Source organism: Saimiri boliviensis, chromosome 12 (genome assembly GCF_048565385.1).
Source record: "Saimiri boliviensis isolate mSaiBol1 chromosome 12, mSaiBol1.pri, whole genome shotgun sequence".
Classification (NCBI taxonomy): Eukaryota; Metazoa; Chordata; class Mammalia; order Primates; family Cebidae; genus Saimiri; species Saimiri boliviensis.
The window spans coordinates 5,181,491-5,205,152 of record NC_133460.1 but is presented as its reverse complement, the minus strand read 5'-3'; the positions used below and the strand labels follow the sequence as shown (position 1 = coordinate 5,205,152).

At 42.1% G+C, this 23,662-nt stretch overlaps 1 protein-coding gene and 1 long non-coding RNA gene across 2 annotated transcripts in view; both read left to right on the top strand.

Annotated features, from left to right (window-relative positions):
* RBFOX1 (RNA binding fox-1 homolog 1) overlaps positions 1 to 23,662 on the top strand; it is a 2,539,409-nt gene that overhangs the window by 1,333,932 nt on the left and 1,181,815 nt on the right.
* The window catches only part of LOC141580675 (uncharacterized), an 87,428-nt gene extending 63,766 nt beyond the window's left edge, over positions 1 to 23,662 (top strand). Inside the window, exon 2 of the long non-coding RNA XR_012512988.1 lies at positions 1 to 23,662. This exon is cut by the window's left edge and continues 14,419 nt beyond it. This is a non-coding gene — a long non-coding RNA (uncharacterized LOC141580675).

Genomic DNA, 23,662 nt, shown 5'->3' with positions numbered 1-23,662 from the left:
AGAGGCTTCTTTGCTCCTTGTATTAGCCTGTTTTCCGGCTGTGGATAAAGACATATCTGAGATTGGGAAATTTACAAAGAAAAAGAGGTTTGATGGATTCACAGTTCCACATGGCTGAGGATGCCTCATAATCCTGGTGGAAGGATGAGCACGTTACGCCGTACGTGGATGGTGGCAGGCAAAGAGAAAGCTTGTGCTGGGAAACTCCCTTTTATAAAATCATCAGATCTCACGCGACTTACTTTCTATCACTAAAACAGCATGGGAAAGACCCACCCCCCTGATTCACTTACCTTCCACTGGATGCCTCCTATAACCCGTGGGAATTGTGGGAGCTACAATTCAAGATGAGATTTGGGTATGGTCATAGCTGAACCATCACTCCCGTTTCTTGATTTGGCAGCTCTAGCTCCAGCAAAACCCTAGTCACCTCCCTTCCAGGTGTCTGTTCCAACCGTGCATCTCACGGGCCATTGTCCCCCCACCTTGCTGGTGAGCCTCTTGGAATGTACTGGCAAACTGGCTGGAGCTCAGCTATTTCTGCTGGAACTGTATGAGTGACAGCAATCTGACTCATACCATACCCAGTAGTAGGACGCAGGCTGTTCCACTGCTTCCTTTATTCCCATTCTGCCCCCAGAGTTTCCCAAATTCTCTTTTCCTCTGGTGCCCAGGGACATCTCTGAGACACGCATCAGGTTTACTGTGTCAGGAGACTTCTAACCGGGGAATGACATTTCAACCTCCCCTTGTCGCAGGAGCCTCTGGTATTTGCAGGTGCTTCGCTTAGCATGGACACGTGGCTTTTTGGGTGAGCTCAGGAGCAAGTACCAGGGCTCTCAGACATCAGATCACTTTTCCTTAAACATCTTACTCGTTGCTACATTTGTCTTAAGACCTACGGCTGTCCCGATTATAATTACCTTTAGGACAGGCTCTTATGAACATGGGAACGTGGTGAAAATTTTTACTTTTCATAGTTTTAAAGCTTAATACAATTTTATAGTTTTTAATTTTAATACGATTTTTTAAAAATTAAAAGTTTTGTGGCTGGGCATGGTGGCTCACACCTGTAATCCCAGCACCTTGGGAGGCTAAGGGTGGTGGTCATGAGGTCAGGAGTTTGAGACCGGCCTCAGCATGGTGAAACCCCATCTCTACTAAAAATACAAAAATAAGTCGGCTATGGTGGCGCACACCTGTAATCCCAGCTACTTGGGAGGCTGAGGCAGGGGAATCGGTTGGATTCTGGAGGCAGAGGTTGCAATAAGCTGAGATTGCAGTGAGCCAAGATTGTACCACTGCACTCCAGCCTGGGTGGCAGAGCAAGCCTCTGTCTCAAAATAAATATATACCTAAATAATTAAAATTACTAAAATTAAAATGTTTAATTTTAATTCTTAATTTTTATAGTTTTTAATTTTAACTTTTCTAGTTTTCGATTTGAATTTAAAATAATTTAAACATTTTAATTTTAATTGACTTTTAGCAAATAACTGTTGTTTCAAAAAAGCTCACTAGGGTTTCAATAAAAGTGTCCTTAATTTCCCATATATTAGGGTTATGAATGACCCATTCTCTATATGTATGTGGTCATTAACCTCTTATGTAGGGCAAGGACCATGACTGGCTTTTGCTTAACTCTGCATTCTACACGTAGCATCCAGCATCAGCACCAGCTACACCAGCTACATAATTTGTAAGCTTCAATGCAAAATGAAAATACAGGGCTTCGGTGTTGCTTTGTTTTGTTTTGAGAAAGGTTATTGTTTGACAGGCAGCCTGAAGTGCAGTGGCATGATCACAGCTCACAGCATAGCTTTGTCCTGCCTTTTCTAGGAGGCAGATATCCAGTTTCTCATGGACCCAAACAGGGCTTCTTAATGGAGATTTATAACAGCAAAAGGAATTACATGAGAACAAAGTAATTATCCTTCGTGTATGAATATCAACCCAATTTACAAAGGAGTGAAATTAAACATTGCAGTTAATTACAGCGACAGTCTCAACTTTGTGGACCAATTAGGGTTCACTGGTTGCAAGCAACAGAAACCAATTCCCCCCCTAAATTAAGCAAAAAGAATACTTATTAGCGGGAGTCGGCAAGCTTACAAAATTTAGAGGTGTCTGAAAAAGCAGTGCTGGTAGCATGGCAGGCACCAAGCCACTGTGAGGTCTCCTCCATGGGAAGAAATGAATTCCAGCTAAGTCTTCTGTCCACGTTTCATTCTGCTCCATTTCTGGATCCCTGAAGAGCACATCACGTTGGCCAGACTTAGGCAATACCTCCCTTCTTGCATCCACCCCGGCAGGGAGAGCTATGATGTGAAAGAAAGTGCCTTTCGGAAACTCTTCATCTTCCAGAGTGGGAAGGGAACCTACTTAATGTATGGTCTTGCAAAGCCTGCATAAAATCGGAGAACTGTAACTTCTCTTGGGTACTCTTAGGAAAAGGAAGCAGTGACCAGTCAGGCGAGGAGTGATCTTCAGTCTGTTTCCGTGGAGAATGTTGATGTCTGTCCTCTTGTATGGAGGGTGTCAGAGCTGCCCTTGTCTGCACTCCATGGTGGCCCCGAGAGAGTCTTACTGTGTCCCCGTTTCTTGACTGTGTGGAGGACCCTACAGTTACCTTCAGCTGTAAGGCAATGTGTATTTGCCATTGTTTTATTGGGGCTGCTTTCTCTGTACCCTCTAAACATTCATCTCCCTCACGCTCCTGTCCCCTTTATGGAGCTCATTGCTACAGAGGAGGTGTGCAGTTTGCTCTACTTCCTGGTCACCGTTTCTTCTGCAGATTTCTCCCTGCGCATATACACTCTGGACTGTGTATTTTTCCAGTCTGGATTCCTCTCCTGGACAGTTGCATTGGACTCCATTCCCAGTTGTCTGAGCTTATTTTATTTTTTTCTTTTTAGTGCAGTTACCTTCCCCACTCCCATGTTGCCTGTCTCTGCTCCTAACATGTACACATTGTGGAATGTGAGAAGGTGAAGTTCTCAGAGTTTCTGTGTAAATCGAAGACCTTTCTCTGGCCCCTTGACTGCTTGTGTCACCAACACCACTGGTCACCTTCCTCTCACTTTCTGCCTGTACTAAGAACAGTCTCCCAGTGTCCCTGAGGAACCACTGTGATTACTGGAAATTGTGCTGGCTACGTGGGAAGGAGTCGTAAGAAGACTCGTCCTATTTCTGATGCGTCCCATGCTCTGTGTTGTAAAGCACACTTGGCATAGCCAGGAGCATCCTAGGTTGGCCGAGTGCTAGATGGCAGGCATTGAGAACTGTCAACACCAATACAGGAACAGTAAAGCCAAACCATGGAACTGGATGAGACGCTGATACTAAGTGTGTGGGTAGATCGACTGTACCGGTACAGGATTCTCAATTGTCTGCAACAGAGAACTTTTCTAGGTAACCTGTGCAAATGATGATTTGATTTGAATGCTTTTGGGGAGAATGCAGAATCATCAGGAAAACTTGAGAACCTGGCTCAGAAAATAGACGCAAGGGCTGAAGGTACCATTAGGATCCCTGCATAGAAACTGCCCACTGTGGATGCTGCTGCCAGCACTGTGACCACTGCCATGTGACATCACCAGCATCCATACTCGTGAACACAGAGTCGTGGTTCCAGATTCTACCCTTGACACATCCTCCAGTGACGGTGCTTGATTTGGGCTCTGCTTTTACTTAGCCCCTTAAGACCCAAGACCTATGGTAATATATAGAGTCCAGGGATTTTTTATTTTCCTTAAAAAAGCACCAGTATAGTTTGAGGAGGAAATGTGAGTCTTTTCAACAAATAATCCTGGACCAGCTGGATGCTAGGATGGAAAAATTTAACTCCGATCCATGCTGTCCATCATAGACAAAAATGGACTGAGGATGGGTTGCAGACCTGACTACAAAAGCGAGCAATTGAAAGTCCCTGGAAGAAAACATACACATCTGTCTTTGAAAACTGAGCATGGTCAACGTTTTCCCAGATGAAACACAGTCAGTGCTAAACAAGAAAGAGAAGTTTGACTTTACTTCCTCAAAATAAAAAAACTTGGTCCCATAAGAAGACCTTAAGAGATTGAAAAGTCAAGCCTCAAGGAGAAAATACACTAACTACACACACACACACACACACACACACACACACACACACGTATACATATATACACATACACAGAGCTGTGGCTCTGGACTTAAATATTGGTCAAGAGAAATGAAAACGTTTATCTGTACACAAAGACTTCTTCACGGATGCTCATTGCTTGTTTATTTGCAATGGCAAAAGCAGAAAAAAAGGAGATTACCCAAGCATCCATCAATAGGTGAATGCATAGTAAGTTGTATAGTCACTCAATGGAATGCTATCCAGCAATAAAAAGAAATGAGTTGCTGACAAGCACATCACTCTGTGTGTGTGTGTGTGTGTGTGTGTGTGTGTGTGTGTGTGTGTGTGTGTGGAGGATGTGTCAAGAGTAGAATCTGGAACCACGACTCTGTGTTCACGAGTATGGATGCTGGTGATGTCACATGGCAGTGATCACAGTGCTGGCAGCAGCATCCACAGCGGGCAGTTTCTATGCAGGGATCCTAATGGTACCTTCAGCCCTTGTGTCTATTTTCTGAGCCAGGTTCTCAAGTTTTCCTGATGATTCTGCATTCTCCCCAAAAGCATTCAAATCAAATTATCATTTGCATAGGTTACCTAGAAAAGTTCTCTGTTGCAGACAATCGAGAATCCTGTACACACACACACACACACACACACACAGACACATACATTGTACTCAGCAAGAGAAGTTATCCACAAAAGAGTCCCTGCTTTATGGTTCTAGTTTTATGAAGTTGAGAAACAGGAGCAATTGGCCTATGGGGATACAAATCAGGTTTGTGATTGCCTTTCGCCCACTAAGATGCCTCTTCAGTTTCTACCCCCAAAGACTACATGTATATTTATCTCTAGGCTATCCACAAAACAGAGCGGTATGATTCATGCTTTTCGTGCCGTTGGGAATGGACATCCTCCTCATAGCAGAGGTAATTACAGGAGTATTAATCACCAAATCCTTAGTAAATACTGATACCCAGATGACTTTGACAAATCATCACAAGACCACAGTCATCACAAGACTATGGTCTACCTTTTGTATAAATGCAACCCCAGAATCTGGGATTATAAAAGTACTTGCTTCCTTTGCATTCTTTGCTGGGGGAGGAGCAGAGAATGTGAAGAGGGAGAAGGAGATTTTCTAGGGAGATGGCATTTCTCTGCACCTTGACTGGAGTACTGGTTTGTGTGTGTGTGTGTGTTGACAGAACACTGTAGAACTCTATACTTAATATCTCTGCTGTTCAGGTAGTTATACATGAATAAAAATAAAAAGTCCAGGGAGGCATATCCTAATAGACATGCCTGGTCACATACTTGCATTTGAATATTAGAAAACTTCTTTGGTTTCTGTAGCAGGAGGTAGCTGCCATCTGTAATACAAAGGGTGTTTGAAGGAAGAACAGCCATTCATGGCACAGGTCCACTACACCTTTGGATTCCACATCCTGCAGCAAAAGTCAGGTGAGGACCATGGTCAAAATGAGATTCCACAGGAACAAACCAGGAGTGAACAATTCCAGTTAGGGTGAAAAACATGTCCTGGTTTGTCTGGGACTTTTTCTGTGTGAGCTCTGGAAGTCTTTTGTTCTGAAAAAAAAAAAAAAAAAAAATCTCCATTCCAAACCAACTGGGATGGTTGGTCACCTTCCTTCCAGCCAGAGCTCTGTCTACAGTTAAGTCTGAGGGAATCATTGAGGGATCACACTGGAAAAAGCAAACTCAGAGATTGACCTTGAAGCTCCTGTGGATATGAGGTCAGCGTGCAATAATTGTCATGGATAGAGATTCACTGGAGGTCTCACAAGCCCTGCCACCCTAAACCACGTGAGAATCTTACGCGTATTCTTTCATAAACTATGATCCATTTTTCTTTTCATACCGCTCAACCTCCTAAAACCATCATCTCTGTGTTTTCACTCCCATTCTCTGTAAGCTCCATGAGGGTTGTTCACATGTCAGATTTATTCATCAGTGTATCTGTAGCACATGTAAATGGCTGTCACAAATGCTTAAATGATTCAATGAATGATTGGATGATTTTGTGAATGATCCAATCCATCAAACATTGCTCTAAGCTTCCTTTGAAGACCAAGATCCTGGCACATGGACATTTTTGACGATTTAAACCACAATCCTTTAAGCAAAACCCTCCCAGAAAGATGCTTTCATCTTTCTCTGGGGCTGCAGCAACCAGCATACATGTATTTAATTACTCACTGCCTAATTTTATGTTACACAAGCTCAGTTTCTCCCTCTCCATTCTCTTTTCCTCAGTGGTGGCAATATAGATATTTAAGTTTATTTTTCCATTTCTTCCCTTTTCCTGTAATCTCCTTCTATAGATGACAGTTACCTTAAACTTTCACCCACCAAGATACCTCTTCAGTTTCTAACCAAAGACTACCTATATATTTATCTCTAGGCTAACCACAAAACAGATATGTGTGATTCACACTTTTCATGCCATTGGGAATGGGTATCCTATTCATAGCAGAGGTGATACCAGAATATTAATCACCAAATGGTTAGTAAACATTGATACCCAGATGATTTACACAAATTATCACAGGACCACAATCATCACAAGACTACAATCTACCTTTTGTCTAAATGCAACCCAAAAATCTTGGATTATAAAAGTACTTCCTTCCTTGGGCTTCAGATAAATCTGTTAGATCCTCAAGAGTCTTTCAAAACTTCCACTATCTCCAGCAAATCTTGTAGGAAGGAAAAAAATAGATATCGCTTTGCAATTTATGTTTCTACCAGCATGCAGTTGAGTAGATTCAATTGACTCCAAATGTTTCGCACATTCTAATTTCCATCCCCTATTGTCCTCCCCTGTTGACTTCAAGTTAATGCATAATATGATGTGGGACGTCCCTCATAAATTCTATATCATCAGAGTAATGTGGCTTTGATAATGTACTGCGTTTTAAATTAGCTCTGTCACAAAAGGACGATGGGGGGCCCGGGAGGTTTTTTTTTTTCTTCTAATTTTCCTTCTGTTCTTGAAGTGTGATAAGTCTAATTATAGTTGGCAGCAAACAGCCGTGTTTCTTCAGCTAGTATGGCTTGCGAGGGCTGTTGGATTGCTATGATATCTTCAGATTTTTATAGTAGGTCTCTTAGACCCAACAACTCAAGATGGCTCCCAAGTGGGAGGAGTTCTAAAAGATTAAAGAGAGATGAACAAGGCAGGAGGTTAGTGACATTGATCTGTCCTGGCCAAGTTCGGTGATGCATTCTTGTGGCTTATTTTACTCATGGGAGTTAATTAACAATGACATTTTCAGAATATTAGAATAATTTGGAGAAGAGCCTATGACATACCTAAATTATGTGTATACAAGATAATTTTTGTTTCTTCTAACACTCTACTAATCTAAGGGGATTCCTCCCTGTCTGTTGTCTTTTCTTGGGTGGAAGAAACCAAATGTACAGTCATGTGTACCATAGGAAGAACAGCTACAGCTCCTTTCAGCTCTGGTTTAGGAAACACGCTCTCAGGAACTTTCCTTCTCATTCTCCATACCAGAGCTTCTCACGCTTTCAGTGAGCACAGGGATCATTCCAGGAATCTTCCTACAATGCATATTCTGTTTAGTAGGTCTGGGATAGAGCCTGAGTTTAGGCACTTCTAACAAGCTTCCAGGTGATGTTCCTGCCGCTGGTTCGTGGTCCACACCACGAACAGCAAGATTTTAGAGGGTGTTCAGCAACAGAAATGTATTTGCATGTGGATGTCCCTGCACTAGAACTGCATCGAGAGGAGAAATAAAATAGCTTACAATTTTGGATGAATTGGATAGATACTCTTATAGAATAGCTAACATAAATTGAGCCATGCCTTTATTATTTAACACTCACAACAGTATAGATAGGGACCAATGCTTATCTCCGTTATACAGCTGAGGGGCTATAAGCTTACAGACGTTTAGTGATGTGATCAAGTTGCAGAGCTAACATTCAGTGGAATTTGAACCCAGGCAGTTTGATTTCAGAGACCACGCTGAAATGCCTGTACTGCTCGTGGACTGTTGCCCTGAAATGCAGTTTGTCTGGAGTGTAATGTCTGGAGTTTTTGGCATTTTCATCACTATAAACCTCTTGGAAGTATTAATTGAGTACCTAAGGCCACTCCTTAAGGGTTTGTTTTTTTTTTATTTTATTATACTTTAAGTTCTGGGGTATATATGCAGAATGTACAGGTTTGTTACATAGCTATACATGTGCCATGGTGGTTTGCTGCACCCATCTACCCATTATCTACGTTGAGTATTTCTCCTAATGTGATCCCTTCTCTAGACCCCCACCCCACGACAGGCCCCACTGTGAGCTATTCCCGTCCCTGTGTCCATGTGTTCTCATTGTTCAACTCCCACTTGTGAATGAGAACTTGGGATATTTGGTTTTCTGTTGTTGTGTTAGTTAGCTGACGATGGTTTCCCGCTTCACCCATGTCCCTGCAAAGGAGATGAACTTATTCTTTTTTGTGGCTGCATAGTATTCCATGGTGTATATGTGCCACATTTCCTTTATGGAGTCTACCACTGATGGGCATTTGGGTTGGTTCCAAGTCTTTGCTGTTGTGCACAGTGCTGCAATATGTTTTGTAGCAGATGAGAAAAGATACTGTGGTTCCAACTGAAGACCACCCCATAGCACTCACTGATAGCTGAAATTCAGGAAACCATTTATGTATCCAGAAGGAGTGATTTTCTTTATGTATAGAAAAAATATATTCAAATCATTATCTGTAGTAATTAGCTGAATGGAAGAACTGGCCTGAAGAGCAATATATTTTTTCCTTTCTTTTTTTTTTTTTTTTTTGTTGTTGTTGTAAAAAAGATATGCTAGGAACACTACAGTGACTTGTGGATTAATTCTTTGTTTATATTTATACTTTCAAACTTTTTTATACAGGTAAAATTCACATAATGTGAAATGTGAATTTTAAAGTGTGCAATTCAAGGACATTTAGTAGATTCACAGTGCTGTGCAGTCATCACCTGTGATAAGCACATAGGAAGATACTCAACACCATTAGTCATTAGAGAGATGCAAATCAGACCAGGCATGGTGGCTCACACCTGTAATCCCACCACTTTGGGAGGCCAAAACTCTTGAACACAAGAGTTTTATACCTGCCTGGTCAACACAGGGAGACCTTGTCTCTACCAAAAATAAAAATAAATGAGCTGAGTGTGATGGGACACATCTGTGGTCCCCGCTACTTAGGAGGCTGAGGTGGGAGGAGCATTTGAGCCTCGGAGGCTGAGGCTGCAGTGAGTGGTGATTGCACCACTGCCCTCTAGCCTGGGCAACAAGAAAGACACTACAGTATCTCAGAAAAAGAGAGAGAGCATTGCAAATCAAAGCCACAAGGAGACATCATATCACACCCACTAGGATGGCAGCTGATATTAATAACAGGAAGTAACAGATGTTGTCCAGGGCATGGAGAAACTGAAACTCTCAGGCTTTGCTGGTTGGAATGCAAAACAGCACGGTGGCTGTAGAAGACTGCTTGGAAGTTAAACCAAGAAAAACAGAATTCTCATTAACTTTTGATGACTGAATGTATTTGCCCTCTTTCAGCCTCTGACTCTTTTTTTTTTTTTTTTTCATGGCTTCTTCCAGGGCCTCTGTCCTGTTTGCTAATAGGCAGTTCTTTGCCCTGTATCCATGTAGCAGCCAATGTAAAATGGTGCCATACTTACTGTTTTAGATGCAAGGGATTATCTCCTCCTTCCAATGACTTGACCGCTGTCTATTCTTAGCTGGTACCAGGTTGTAAAGTGAAAGAGTTATTGGTTGGTTGGTTGGTTGGTTGGCTGGTTGGTCTTTTTACCTCCAGATCCTATGTCATTCCAGTATTATTTTTACTGTCTCAAGTGGGGTAAAGTCCCTCTCCATTGCTGTCTCTACAAGCTAACTCCTTTGACCCCAGCAGAGAGAACAGTTGATGATATTTGGTTAGAAAAACAAAAATAAAAAAAAAAATCTATTCTGTGACTGTTCCCCTTGGCAGGAAACTGTCACTTGAATCATTGGGCAGAATAATGGAGGCAGATGTAGGTTTAAACCTTAATTGCACCACTTCGTAGTGTATTTAAGTGTGGGTCAGTCCCTCATCTTCCCAGTGACTCTATTTCCCAAATAAATCATGGGGTAGTACTTAAAGGAATGGCTAATGATTAAGATAAGCAGGAAAGCATTTAGGGTAGCATCTGGCACAAAGCAGCACTCCACATCAACCCTGGCTATTACTGTATTATCGTCACTGTTACCTCTGTCCTAGTTTTGACTCTACTGCATAGTTTGGGTCTGTTTGCACCCTACACTTCTTTAAAACACACACGTACTCTTGAGAATTATATCATTGTATTCCTATAAGCTGTCTTTTTCCTTCTGCATGAACTTTTAAACCTTCTCCACTAAGGCAAGGGAACTTTAAATGGTTTTCTTCACAGAGAACTAGCCTAAGAATGAACATAAATTAGCTGAGAGTGGTAGCCCACATCTGTAGTTCCAGCTACTTGGGAGGCTGAGGTGGGACGATCACTTCAGCCTGGGAGGCTGAGGCTGCAGTGTGTGGTGATTGCACCACTGCACTCTAGCCTGGGTGACAGAGCAAGACCCTATCTCAAAAAAATAAATAAATAAAAATGCCAGTCAAAACCACGAGATTTTGAAAAAAATTAATAGTGTCTTAAGAGAAAGGGAACTTTCTTACTGTCAGGCATACACAGCCATAGCCACAGTTCAACAGTCTCTGTCCTGTGCAGGGCCTCAGGTAACTTGCTTTTGATGAAACAGAGAAGCAGGTTGCTGTCTGTCATTTGAAGAACCCATGTTTTTAGCAAAATGCCCTGATGTATATGGCTTGGGGAATCCTGCTTGTGACTCTGAGGTCTGTTTTTACGTTAGTGATTCTTCACCACTTTAACATTCTTGAAAGTAGATTTTGGCCTTAGAATTTGTGAAATTCTCCGTCAGTAGTTGTTCTTTATTTGTAGATAACCATGAGATAAGCTGGCTGGCTGTAAAAAAAAAAAAAAAAAAAAAAAAAAAAAAAAACAACTCAGTCTGTATCCAGAAATTTCAAGAATGCCAAATCTGTGTTGTGTGCATTGAAAAATTCTTATACAATGCTTTAAACATACTCAGATTTTAAAATTTATTAACTTACCTAACTATTCATTTAAAATAACTCTTTAAAAAGACTGGCTTATCTTATCCTAGCTGTAGTTTCTTTTTTGCTAGTGAAACTACCAGTGGATTACTGTGTCTCAGATTACATTCATCATATTTCTATGTTGTAAATCCATTGAAGTGTCGCTTCTCTGACTCCTTGGAGTTGAGGTCTGTGATTATCTGGTATCAGAGGAAATTTCTGCCCAGAGCCCCCGAGAAGGCATTTCCACATTGTAAATCAGCACCAAGAGCAAGCATGAGTGAATCAAGTTCTTCTATAAAGAGGGATCCTAGGACAAAGTTACTTTTAGAGATGGAAAAGCTCTAAGATATTGTCAAGTGAAAGAAACCTCTCTTTCAAAGGTGGAAAATAACCTAAGTTTTCACACTGAGTTGATAGTAGAACTCAGGTGAGAACTCTTACAGTCCACTCAGTAAGGGCTCTAGGTCTTCCTGACTTAGTGTCTGAAGGGATGTGGGCTGCAGTCTCTCCTGGAATAACCTGGGAGGGAACTCTGACTTCAAGATATTCAGCCTCCTCGTTGTAGAGATACGGGGCTCTGACGTTTGTTCATTCATCTAACAGGTATTTCTGGAGCACTTAGCCAATGCCAGACACTCTCCTAAACAAAGATTATGGCAGTGACCAACGCTGAACCATTCCCTGCTCACAGGGGGTTGGTCACAGTGCAGGGATCAGGCAGTGAATAGGTAAGTCAGTGATCTGCTGAGAAAGATGACATCAGTGTTATGTCAGGGTGACGTAGTGGTAGCTGAGATAGGGCACAGGGAATGGAACATTTTTGTCTAAGTGCAATGGAAAGTCACTGTAGAGTTTTAAATAGAGGAGGGTTAGGATAGGATTTATGTTTTAAAATCCTGTCTGACATCTAGATGGAAATTTAATTGTGGAAAGAGCAAGAATATCACTTCTAGGCAAATGCTGTAGGTCAGAGAAGGGATGATGGTAGCTGCTAAGATGGTAGCCGTGGTATCCACTTAGCTGTAGAAGATGGATGCTGGACATAAAGGTGAGGTCCGGACCCTAGACTCAGTTGGAGAGGTAAGAGAAAGAGACTTACCAACAATTTTAATTGTTCAGCTTGAGCATCTGAAGAGAGGTACCCGAAGAGAAGTTTGCATCAGACTCTGTGTTGCAGCTAGAGTTCATATTGATTTATAACTTTTTAAAATTTAATTTAATTTTTTTTTAAATTAAAGAGATCAGATTTTGCTCTGTCACTCATGCTGGAGTGCAGTACAACAATTGTAGCTCTCTGCAGCTCCAGACTCCAGGCTCAAGCATTCCTCCCACCTCAGCCTTTTGAGTAGCTGGAACTACAGGTGTGCACCATCACACCCAGATAATTTTTTTTTTTTTTTAGACAGGATCTTGCTATGTTGCCCACTCTGGTCTCAAACTCCTGGCCTTAAGTAACCTTCCTGCATCTGCCTCTCAAAGTACTGGGATTACAGGTGTGAGCTAGCTTGTCCTCCCAACAGCTATTTTAAAAATAATGTTGAGATCTGTAAGCCATGCCTGACCAGAGGGCAGACACTTATTTCTCTTATTTCTTGAGTAGCACCTCACATAGGGCTGAACTGTGGGGTGGACTGAATGCAGAGATAAGTGCAGGTGTACTGGAGAGTTTCACCCTTTGTGTGCTTTCCTCTGAGCCCAAGGACTGCAGCTGAGAAAAAAAATGTCTCGATGGGTAATTGTGTGATCCACTGCCCTGCGTGGGACCACAGTCTTAAGACGCCTGTTAGGCCTTCCTGGGCACCCCAGTTGTCTTCTTTTGTAAGACTGTAAACTTCATCAGCCTGGCCTTGACTTCCTCTGAATGCAACAGTGGGAACCACACAATGCTGAGTCACAGTTAGAAGGGGTGTCTGTCATCACAGTGCAGTATCACTCTGCTCCCAGACACCCTGCTGTTTATCATTCCTCCTGTCTCCCTCTCCCTCCCCAGGGCCACGCTATTCTTTGGCAGTGATCACATCTAAGCCAATTCCAATCAATAGTTTTGTTCATTTCAAATGGAAATAAGCTCCGTGTTTAGCAGATGATGAGAGTTTCACTCAAAATGTGGCATATTTGTACCCCATCCCTTAGGTCGAACACGTAAGTATTCTTCAGGACGGGAGAAGATGCCCTAAGCTTAATGTTTAACATCCTCAGGATGGCGTCTCCTCCATGCCACCTGTCACTGTGAACTCAGTGTTATATATCGTGAACTCCAAGTTTCTCTTCAAAGAATCAGTGTGTCAGTATGCTCCGCTCTTTTTAAGTTTCACTTCCTGGTTCTCTTTGCCCTCTTGCCTCTAGTTTTGGTAAACAGCTTTCCCACTACTTCTAATCAGTAGTTCACATCTGTTCCCTTGGTCCCCTGCTTTGACATGAGTCACCTCTGGTCACCTGCTCTGACCTGTTCCACAACTGTACTTCCTGCCAAACTACCCACCCCCACCACTCTGGCTGGTACCTCTGCTCTCTTTAAAATAGCCAGTCAGAATTAGCTTAGACTGTGTGGTTCAACACTAGCCAGTAGGGGAACGACACAGCAGTAGGGGCTACCTGCGTCAGGAATAAAAAGCCCTTCCCCTCCCTTGTTGAGATGTGTGCTCACTGTTGCTCCATCTGTGAGATGCACCCTTCTATAGAAGTAAATTGCCTCCTGAGAAAATTTACATTCGGCCACTACTCCAGTTTACGAATAACATCAGCAACTCTGGGAATTTCAACCGCTGCCCCTCCTGAAGATTCGTTACTGCCTGTGACTTACACAATAGAAGGGCAGAGACCCCTTAGACTCTGTGAAACTTTGTTGGGTTGGCATGAACCAAGTCTACCGGAAGAGACATTTTCTTTCTTGACTTTGACTTCTGGCTCAGCTTGGGAACCCACTTCTTTCCTCTCTGAGACCTTTCCTCTTGTATTTTGGGCTTTGTACTTTTTATATCTTACTGTGGCTCTGACAAGATCTTTACTGCTGCTTTGGGTTTGGTTGTTATTGTTGGGTTTTCCACTTAGATGCCCTTCTGGTCTGGATGATTTTTGCCTGGCTGGAAAGAGACACCCTGGCAGGTGAAGAGAGAGGAGAACCTACAGGATCATGTTAAAATCTTTCCCTGAGGTTCACACAGAAGCATCTTAGAGGGAGTTAGAATCTCTTTCTCAAATCTTTGTAAGACAAGTTTTCTGAAATGTCACCACAGGGTGTACCCTGGGAGAAGAAGTAACATCTTTCCAGATACCCTGCATTGGAAAAAAAAAGAACCCAGGAAGGATAACACAAGATAAAAAGTCCATCTTGACATTTGGAGGACGAAAAATACAAGGACGTTTTTCTTTTAAATCCAGGAAAGTTATAAAGAGGAGAGATGCTGAAAAGCCCTTTGTCTCTGATTTCTCATTTTTGCCAAATACAAACAAGTACCTGAGATGCTCTTCTGGGTGTTTTTCTCTTATGGCATCTGAACCATGAACTGCTTGATGTGGGAGAATATCTTGTTCATCTTTGGATCCATAGTACCGGTAGAGTATTTGATTCAACCCAGTAACTGCGATGGTGCTCATTCTGGGGGCAAAAGGTCCTGTTGAACAGGTGTTTGTTTTATGGTTCTTGGACCACACTTTGCCAGGAAAGAGGTACTTCTGGGCCACCACAGATGTGGTTACAAGAAATTAACCTCAGAACTTAGAATGGATTCAAATCAAGCATATCTAGATCATAGCAGAAGTGTCACCAGTGGTAGAAAAGCATCTTTTCCCCTCTTCCAGGGAACACCTGGCAAACATTGGCACCTAAATCCTCAGCTTCCCTGTCCAGCTTAGGTAAATGGGTGTTATGGGAGGCACTGTAGTTTACTGTTTCATAGGCTCTCATAGGAATTTTTTCGTGTGAATTCAGCTCTGAACTCTTCATGATCAATTATAAGCAACTCTTCATATTGTTTTCTCTTGGCATTCAATCTTGTGGATCCAGACACTCTTTTCATTAACTTCATGGTTCTATATAAGAGATTTTAGTGATGATAATACTTCTCTCTCTCAGCTACTGTGAACATTGAGTGCTGCTGAGCACATAGATTTGCCAGCATAGGGCACCCACTACCAACGATATTATGATGGGACTTGATCCAATTTGGAATCTGTTACCTATGCCCAGTAGCATTGTTTGCACATGTCTGCTTTTCATGATTATTAGTTAAAAGTTTGTTTTTTTAATAGAGGATGAGGAAAAGGGTGATTAAGCATAGGTTATTCAGTTTAAACTAATGAATCTCTTTTTTAATAGGCTGACCTTCTGTCAGGGAAGTGGCAGAAGGCATTCCAATAGGACTGAGTTGAATTAAGTTAAGAGATAAAAGTAATAATAATGGCTTTCCTCCAAATGATATCTAAAAATCTGTGCACTTTTTCCTAGAGCCATTTTTGCCCTTTAATCCAAGCTACCTGCATCTGGACTACAAGCTTCCTAACTGATCTCCCTCTATCCCTTGTCTTCAGATCCAGTCTTTTTGTAATAGATTGGTCCTTGTAATATTCAAATCAGGTTACCATTCCCCATCTATCCCCACTTCCTAGCCTTGAATAGTGACACAAGAATAGAAAGCCAAACACCATATGTTCTCACTCATAGGTGGATGTTGAACAATGAGGACACGTAGACTGAGGGAGAGGAGCATCACACACTGGGGACATTTGGGGGGTGGTAGGGGAGAGACAGTGGGGGATGGGGGATGGGGGAGAGGGTGGGATAACATGGGGAGAAATGCCAGATAATGTGTGCACCTAAAGTAAAATAAAGAAAGAAAGAAAGAAAAGGAAAAAAAAAAAAAAAGAAACATTTACAAAAAAAACACAAAAAACAAAAAACACTCAAATGTAAAATAAAAATGGATAACTTGGCCTGTAATCCCAGTTTCATCTGGCTTCTTGCCTTTCTCTCCCACCCCTCTTTCCCTCTCTTTCTCTCCGGGCCTTTATTCCTAGGGCTCTCAACACACTGGCCTCCATGGCAGTTTTGTTCCAGCCTTGGAGACGTGTGCCTCTTCTTCTGCCAGAGAGTGCCTTCTGTCATGATCACTTGGCAAGGTCCGTTCTTGTGTCACGTCTCAGTTTAGACTCTACAGAGATGCAATTTCAAACCCCTCCAGTAACTACTTGTCACCCGAAAGATCTCACTGTGCTAATTGCAGATTTATTGGAGTGGTGTTTGCTGAGTTACTCACCATGGAGTCCCCAGAACCCACCTTAGTGGCACTGCTGAATGAAATGTGCTTCAGACTACAAAAGGGCTTATGATGTGCATTTTCCCGCTGGAGGCTCACGGGATCTTTGTGAGGAAGGCGTGTACTGGACAGCCTCAAAGTTGCAGGAGAGGAGTCTAAAGCCTGCTGTGGCAAAAACTTGGAAATAAAGAATAGGGGCTGAATCCCAGAGTTCTGATGCCAAACCTAAAACTCTTTTAGCTTGAGTACTGTGCATGCTAGACAGTCTCTGCATACCGTTGTCTAAAACAGAGATATCCAGTGTTTTGCCTTCTCTGGGCCATATTGGAAGACAAAAAATTGTCTTGGGGGTCTACGTAAAATTCAGTAACACTAACAATAGCTGAGGAGCTATAAAAAAATTCACAGAAAAAAATATTTTAATGTTTTAAGAAAGTTTATGAATTTGTGTTAGACTACATTCAAAGGCATCCTGGGTCGCATGTGACCTGTGGGTCATGGGTTGAACAAGCTTGGTCTAAAAACATATTAATTATTATTTGTCTCAGTAGGGTCATCAGTCATGCAGCTTTTGAAGAAGCATTCTCATGGCACACATATCACCTGCCAGAGTTTGTCCCACGTATGTTCTAAGCCCTGTCTTGTCTGATCTTCACAAAGACCTTGTAAGATAGTGCATTAGTTAGTATCACAAACTGGGTGGTTAAAAACAATGACAGAAGTTTATGTCCTTACCGTTCTGGGGCAATGAGCCCAAAATCAAGGTGTCACCTGGGTCTTGCTCCCTCTGAAACCTGTAGGGGAATTCTGCCTTGCTTCTTTGGACTTCTGGTTTGGTGGTCATCTCTTTCATAGTGTGATTGGCAGCTCCATAGCACCTCCATCTGCGGCCATTGTCATGTGGTATTCTCTTTGGGTTTTTTAACATCATCTTCATGTCTTCGTCTGTCTCTGTGTACACATTTCTCCTCCTTATAAGGGCAGGCCCACCCTATTGATCTCATCTTCGATTACTTTCTGTTGACTGTGTTTACAAATAACGTGGCATGACTGGGTACCTGAGGTTAGGGGTTTATCTGTCTTTTTGAGAGGACATGACTTAACCCGTAGCAGATACCCATCCTCCATGTTTTCAAATGGGGTCAGCTGAGTGCGGGGGCTCACACCTGAATCCTAGCACTTTGGGAGGCCTAGGCAGCCAGATTACAAGGTCAAGAGATCAAGACCAGTCGGGCCAACATAGTGAAACCATGTCTCTACTAAAAGTACAAAAAATTAGCTGGGCATGGCAGCAGGCACCTGTAATCCCAGCTACTCAGGAGGCTGAAGCAGGAGAATCGTGTAAACCTGGGAGGTGGAGGTTGCAGTGAGCCAAGATTGCGCCATTGCATTCCAGCCCCAATGACAGAGAGAGACCTCATTTCAAAAAACAAAAAAAAAGTTGGGAGTCACAGGTTCCATAACATGCCCAAAGATTCTCAACTTGCAATTGGCAATGACAAGCTCAAATACAGATCATGTCTTCTAAGTCCACACTTGGTTTGTAGACCAGACAGTTTTCAGACTCTTAAATCAAAGCTTGGTCTATAGATTCAATTAACTTTCAAAAAGTGAAGTAGGACCCTTTTTCTTGACTCAAAATGAGCTTAGGCAGTGGAGGCAGAATTTTAAAGTGCCTGAGTGTGTGTATTATTACTAGCTTTGCCTGCTGAAGCAGAAATGTGTTCTTCTCCTGCCCAACTCCAGTGCATTGAGAATAAAGTGTCTGGTACTCTTTTACTAAGAGGCAAGCCATTCTTCATTTTAATTGGTGGGAAAAAGTTTATTATAAAGTACTTTTCCCCCAGAACAATTCCCTAAAGTTGGATATAGTGTCTGTTTTTTCTTCCTCCCCTTTCTTCCTAGGAATCATTACCAGCCCTGGCTGGTGATTTATAATCACATTCCCAGCAAATTCCACTGTTGTTAATGACTACTTATTTTCTATACAAATGATTTTTGCTCTCCTTCCTGAGGATAATTAACTAAGAAACTGGTCATAAATTACTGATAATGATCAGTTTGTCAGAGATGATTGTCGAATGGTGCCATCTTCCATAGTAACTAGATAAAGTATCTTTAATTGCTGATAACAGAAGAGACAAATTGTGGTTATTTTTTTCTTTTTTTTGTTATTGAGATATTCATGAAATCTTCTTCCTAGAAGTCAGGCAGAATAATACCTTTTTATTCTCTCTCTCTCTCCTGAGGGAGGGGAGAAGGAAGAAATAGTCATGATTTACAGACTTCTAGAAATATAATAAATGTGACCACTTTTTGAAGTTTCAAATAAGATAGCTGATCTTTCTAAAGCAGAGATCAGAGAAAATCTATTCTGGGATACATTTCATTTAGACCAGGGGTCCTTCCTGGTCATGTTTGTTTTTTTTTCCCCCTCAAAATCATATCTTTCACATTTGCATCTAAACCTTGGCCTTCAAATGGGATTTCTTTGAACTCTGGAAAGGAATGCTATTCAGTTTACAGGGTTCCTCACAGTGAGGATGCTGATTAAACCCCAGGCTGCAAGCAAGACCCTTAGCTGGGAAATAAAGAAAAGAGCTATGACAGTGAGTGCACACTGAAAGTCCCTTTAATCATAGCCCTTATTGTCTGTTTTCTTATTGACAAGCTCAGACTATTCACTGGAGTAAAAATTACAGGACTTAGTATGAACTTCAATTCTGTGAAGAACACACATTTTACATAGTAAAGAGTGGTCTGCATTTAATCCGGTTAAATGTGTCACTTTACTGACATGCCTTGACTATTGTGAGTCTTGGATATTGCAGTCCTTTACTTATGATCTCCATCAGTCTTGTAAACTTTGGTTTTGTTTTGCTAGATGTCAGCAACTGTCATACAAGCTATGGTGTCCGAGATCATCTGAATAATTTTGGCATCTTAGAAAACAGTGTGGTGCTTAAAAGAACAGAAATGAGAATTCCAACGGTGGGGGTCTCAATACCAAATTGTTTGGGGATATGTAGTGTTCCTTTGAACTTTCTCGGTTTTGTTATGAGAGAGGAAGCTACAGCCAGCATAGAATCAGAATGTATGAACTTACAAGGATTTTTACACACTGATTTCATCCAAATGCAAAAATTAGCTGGGCCTAGTGCCATACACCTGCAGTCCCAGCTATTTGGGAAGCTGAGGCAAGAGAATTTTTGAACCCGGGAGGCAGAGGTTGCAGGAACCGAGATCATGCTACTGCACTGCAGCCTGGGTGACAGAGCGAGACTCTGTCCCCCTCTCCCAAAAAGAGAAGTGTACCTTGGAGAACAGTGAGGGGTGGGGAGATGGAGAGGGACTTCAAGAAGAATGACAAGAAAAATGTTTCACCTTTGGAATTCTCATTTCTGTTCTTTTAAGCACCACACTGTTTTCTAAGCTGCCAAAATTAGTTCCAAGTAAAAAAATAAATTAACTTTCATGTAAGCTCTCCAGGTAGTCACAAAGATGAGAAAGATAAAAATAAAACATAAAGTTTCAAATGAGCTGAAGAAAAAAAAAATTCGATTATAGAACCAGGAAGCACAAAGGGTAGACTTCAGGTGCAACTGAGTCAGAAGATTTCACAATGTCAAAAGAACTGTGATTCTCCCAGATGTGCTTCCTCTCTTGGTACCAGTCACCAATAAAATTTCTTACACACATAGTCTCTGAGAAGTTAGCATCTTTGGTTGGGCTCCGTGTCTCATGCCTGTAATCCCAGCACTTTGGGAGGCCTAGGCAGGCAGATCACTTGAGGTCAGGAGTTTGAGACCAGCCTGGCCAACATGGTGAAACCCCATCTCCACTAAAAGTACAAAAAAATGAGCTAGGCATGGTGGTGGTGCCTGTAATCCCATTTAGTCAGAAGGCTGAGGCAGGAGATTCACTTGAACCTAGGAGGTGAAGTTTGCAGTGAGCTGAGATCATGCCACTGCACTCAAGCCTGGGCAACAGAGCAAGACTCTGTCTCAAGAAGAAAGAAGAAGAAGAAGTTGGTATCCTCTTGGGGATACTGCCAAAATTTCTAGGGAAGGTTCTGATTGGCTAATTTCAGTCATGTGCATACTTCTCAGCAAATGCCTAGATGATAAGGCTGGAGTTTTCTGAGTGGCTGGTCTTAAACCTCATCACCTATGGAGTAAGGTAGGAATAAAAGGAATACAGCTCTAGCTACATGAAATATACAGATGTAGAATGGGCCAAGGATGTGGTTCTCCACAGTAAAAGATTTTAGGTGAATCTGAAAACAAAAGAAAACACAAGCACACACTAGTAGACAGACCTTCTCATAGACCCTTGCATAGTTTAACCACTGTCCAGCTCACTTTGCTCTGCTCCCAGTTCACAAATGTTTTCCTTGGCTGGGTTTGCTTTTGCAGTGGATTTTGGGACACATTTTGAGCATTGTCTAAGAGAGGTGACAGTTTCAAATCCATCCATATCCATCCATTGGAGAAGTGGACACCATTCCGCACTTCATGACTAAATCTACAACACTGTTCACTTGTGCCTCCAGCTGAAACATTTTTCTTGTCATTCTTCTTGAAGTCCCTCTCCATCTCCCCACCCCTCACTGTTCTCCATGGTACACTTCTCTTTTTGGGAGAGGGGGACAGAGTCTCACTCTGTCACCCAGGCTGCAGTGCAGTGGCATGATCTCGGTTCCTGCAACCTCTGCCTCCCAGGTTCAAAAATTCTCTTGCCTCAGCTTCCCAAATAGCTGGGACTGCAGGTGTATGGCACTAGGCCCGGGTAATTTTTGTATTTTCAGTAGAAACAAGGTTTCACTGTGTTGGCCAGGCTGGTCTCCAACTCGTGGCCTCAAGCAACCTGCCCATCTAGGCTCCCAAAGTGCTGGGAATATAGGCACCCGCCACCACGCCCAGCTAATTTTTGTGTTTTCAGTAGAGATGGGATTTCATCATGTTGCCCAGGCTGGTCTTGAACTCCTGACATCAAGTGATCCACCTGCGTCAGCCTCCCAAAGTTCCAGAATCATAGGCGTGAGCCACTGTGCGTGGCCTTCACCTTACAGTTCTAATTCTTTGCTTCTTTATGAGCTTTTCCCAGCATGAGCCAAAATCAGTGTATTATTCTGCATCCCAATTGAAATTGTTTTTCTTCTTACAAATACTTAGAATGTACCCACTCGAATTTTAGTTTCTAAGAATTCATGCCTTTCTTGAGAAACAGTGTACTGTTCTGTGATTCTTTCTTCAGCACTTTACATTCATTAGAACAATGCCTGGCACTAAGTATTTGATTCTGGTGAGTTCTTCCCAGACAAGACTAAAGGAAGGAGTGATTACTTGGGTGACTCAGGTTATCCTTTGGATCTGGCTGTGTTCACTTATGGGAATATGAGTGTGGACATTAATGGTTTGGAGGAGCACAGGAGAACAGTCTCATCACTTATGGAGTAAGGTAGGAATGAAGGGAGTGCAGCTCTAAATACATAAAATATACAGATGTAGAATCAGCAAGGGTGGTTTGCAGAGGCAGAGATGGCTTTTGTTTCTGTTGGGGCTCCTAGGAATTCTGCCCACGCCTAGACCTATTTTACGTGATAATGCCTCCAAGTTTTGGGTTACAGAGCTCAACTCTCTGAGATTAACACAAAGCAAGGGGCTTCCCCGTACATCTGTAGAGAGCTAGCCTAACTCAGGATAAGCAGTTTCTCAATGCTACAAATGTTAGGTAGCATCTGTTAAGTGTCGGGCACATGTAATCAGTTACTATGTATGTGACTGGGCCCTCATGGCTGGAGCTTTGCTGCTGGGATGGTCCAGTCAGGGGCTGCCTCTTACTACCAGTGGGATCTAACAACTCTGTGCCTAAATTTTCCTCCCTGTAAAATGGGAATAAACAGCTACTTCACAGAGCTGTTGTGAAGACTGAATGATTTTACATTGCCTAGCACAAGTAACCATTTAGCAAATAATAGCTGTTCCTTGTAGCTGTTGGCTGATGAAGCTTTCAGGCTGGTAGCACACACATTCATCAAATGATAATATTTAAAATGTAAATTATGACATAATTGATCTGAAGAGGAGGTGCTTGGTGTTCAGTACACTTAAAATGTGGAATTCTGTAAAAGTTTGCCTGGGAATACATGGCTAATATAGCTACAGATAAGACCATTCATAGATTAGAGCCAAAATGAATAATGTATCCAATTTTGATGATTGATAATAAGACAGCAGTTGTGGATAGCTGAGATGGTTCTTTTCCAACCAGGATGTCAAAGCTACTATGATTATCACACAAGTTACATTTCACATTCTGCCAAGATGATTCTTCCCTCTCAAAGCATTCGTTATTTCACAGTGGGAAAAGCCTTCAGCTCAGTGTCCTTCAAGATCCAGTCTACTCTAAATTTTTGAGAGTCATTTGGGTTTCAGAAGGATTTGCCTCTCATCTTCCAGTTATATCCTATTAACAGTCTATTCAGAACATCTACCAGTTTAGCAAAAAAGGAAAGGATGAATTTTCTCTTTTTTTAAATTGCATTTTAGGTTTTGGGGTACATGTGAAGGACATGCAAGATTGTTGCATAGGTACACACATGGCAGTGTGATTCATGCTATCTCTCCCCAACTCCCCACCCCCCACTGTCCCTCCCCTATTTCCCCCCAACAGACCCCAGTGTATAGTGCTCCCCTCCCTGTGTCCATGTGTTCTCATTGTTCAACACCCACCTGTGAGTGAGAACATGCAGTGTTTGATTTTCTGCTCTTGTGTCAGTTTGCTGAGAATCATGGTTTCCAGGTTCATCCATGTCCTTACACAGGAAACGAACTCATCGTTTTTGATGATCATGGCTTCCACCTTTGCTTGGTAACAGATTATGCTATAGAAATCACTCTTTGACTTACTGCTTCTTGCGGGGACAGTAATGTTCCTGTATGTGGCTAAGTTGTGCCCACATTTTTAAAAGTTGGGACATACCTAGTAAATATCCATACCTTTGAAAGTTCTACTTTAAGTTGAATTAGACAAGTGAATGAAGTAATAATTAAAGTATTTGAAGGAGGGCAGCCCTTTGTCTTTAAAAAGGAGAGAGAGAGAATACTATGAGGG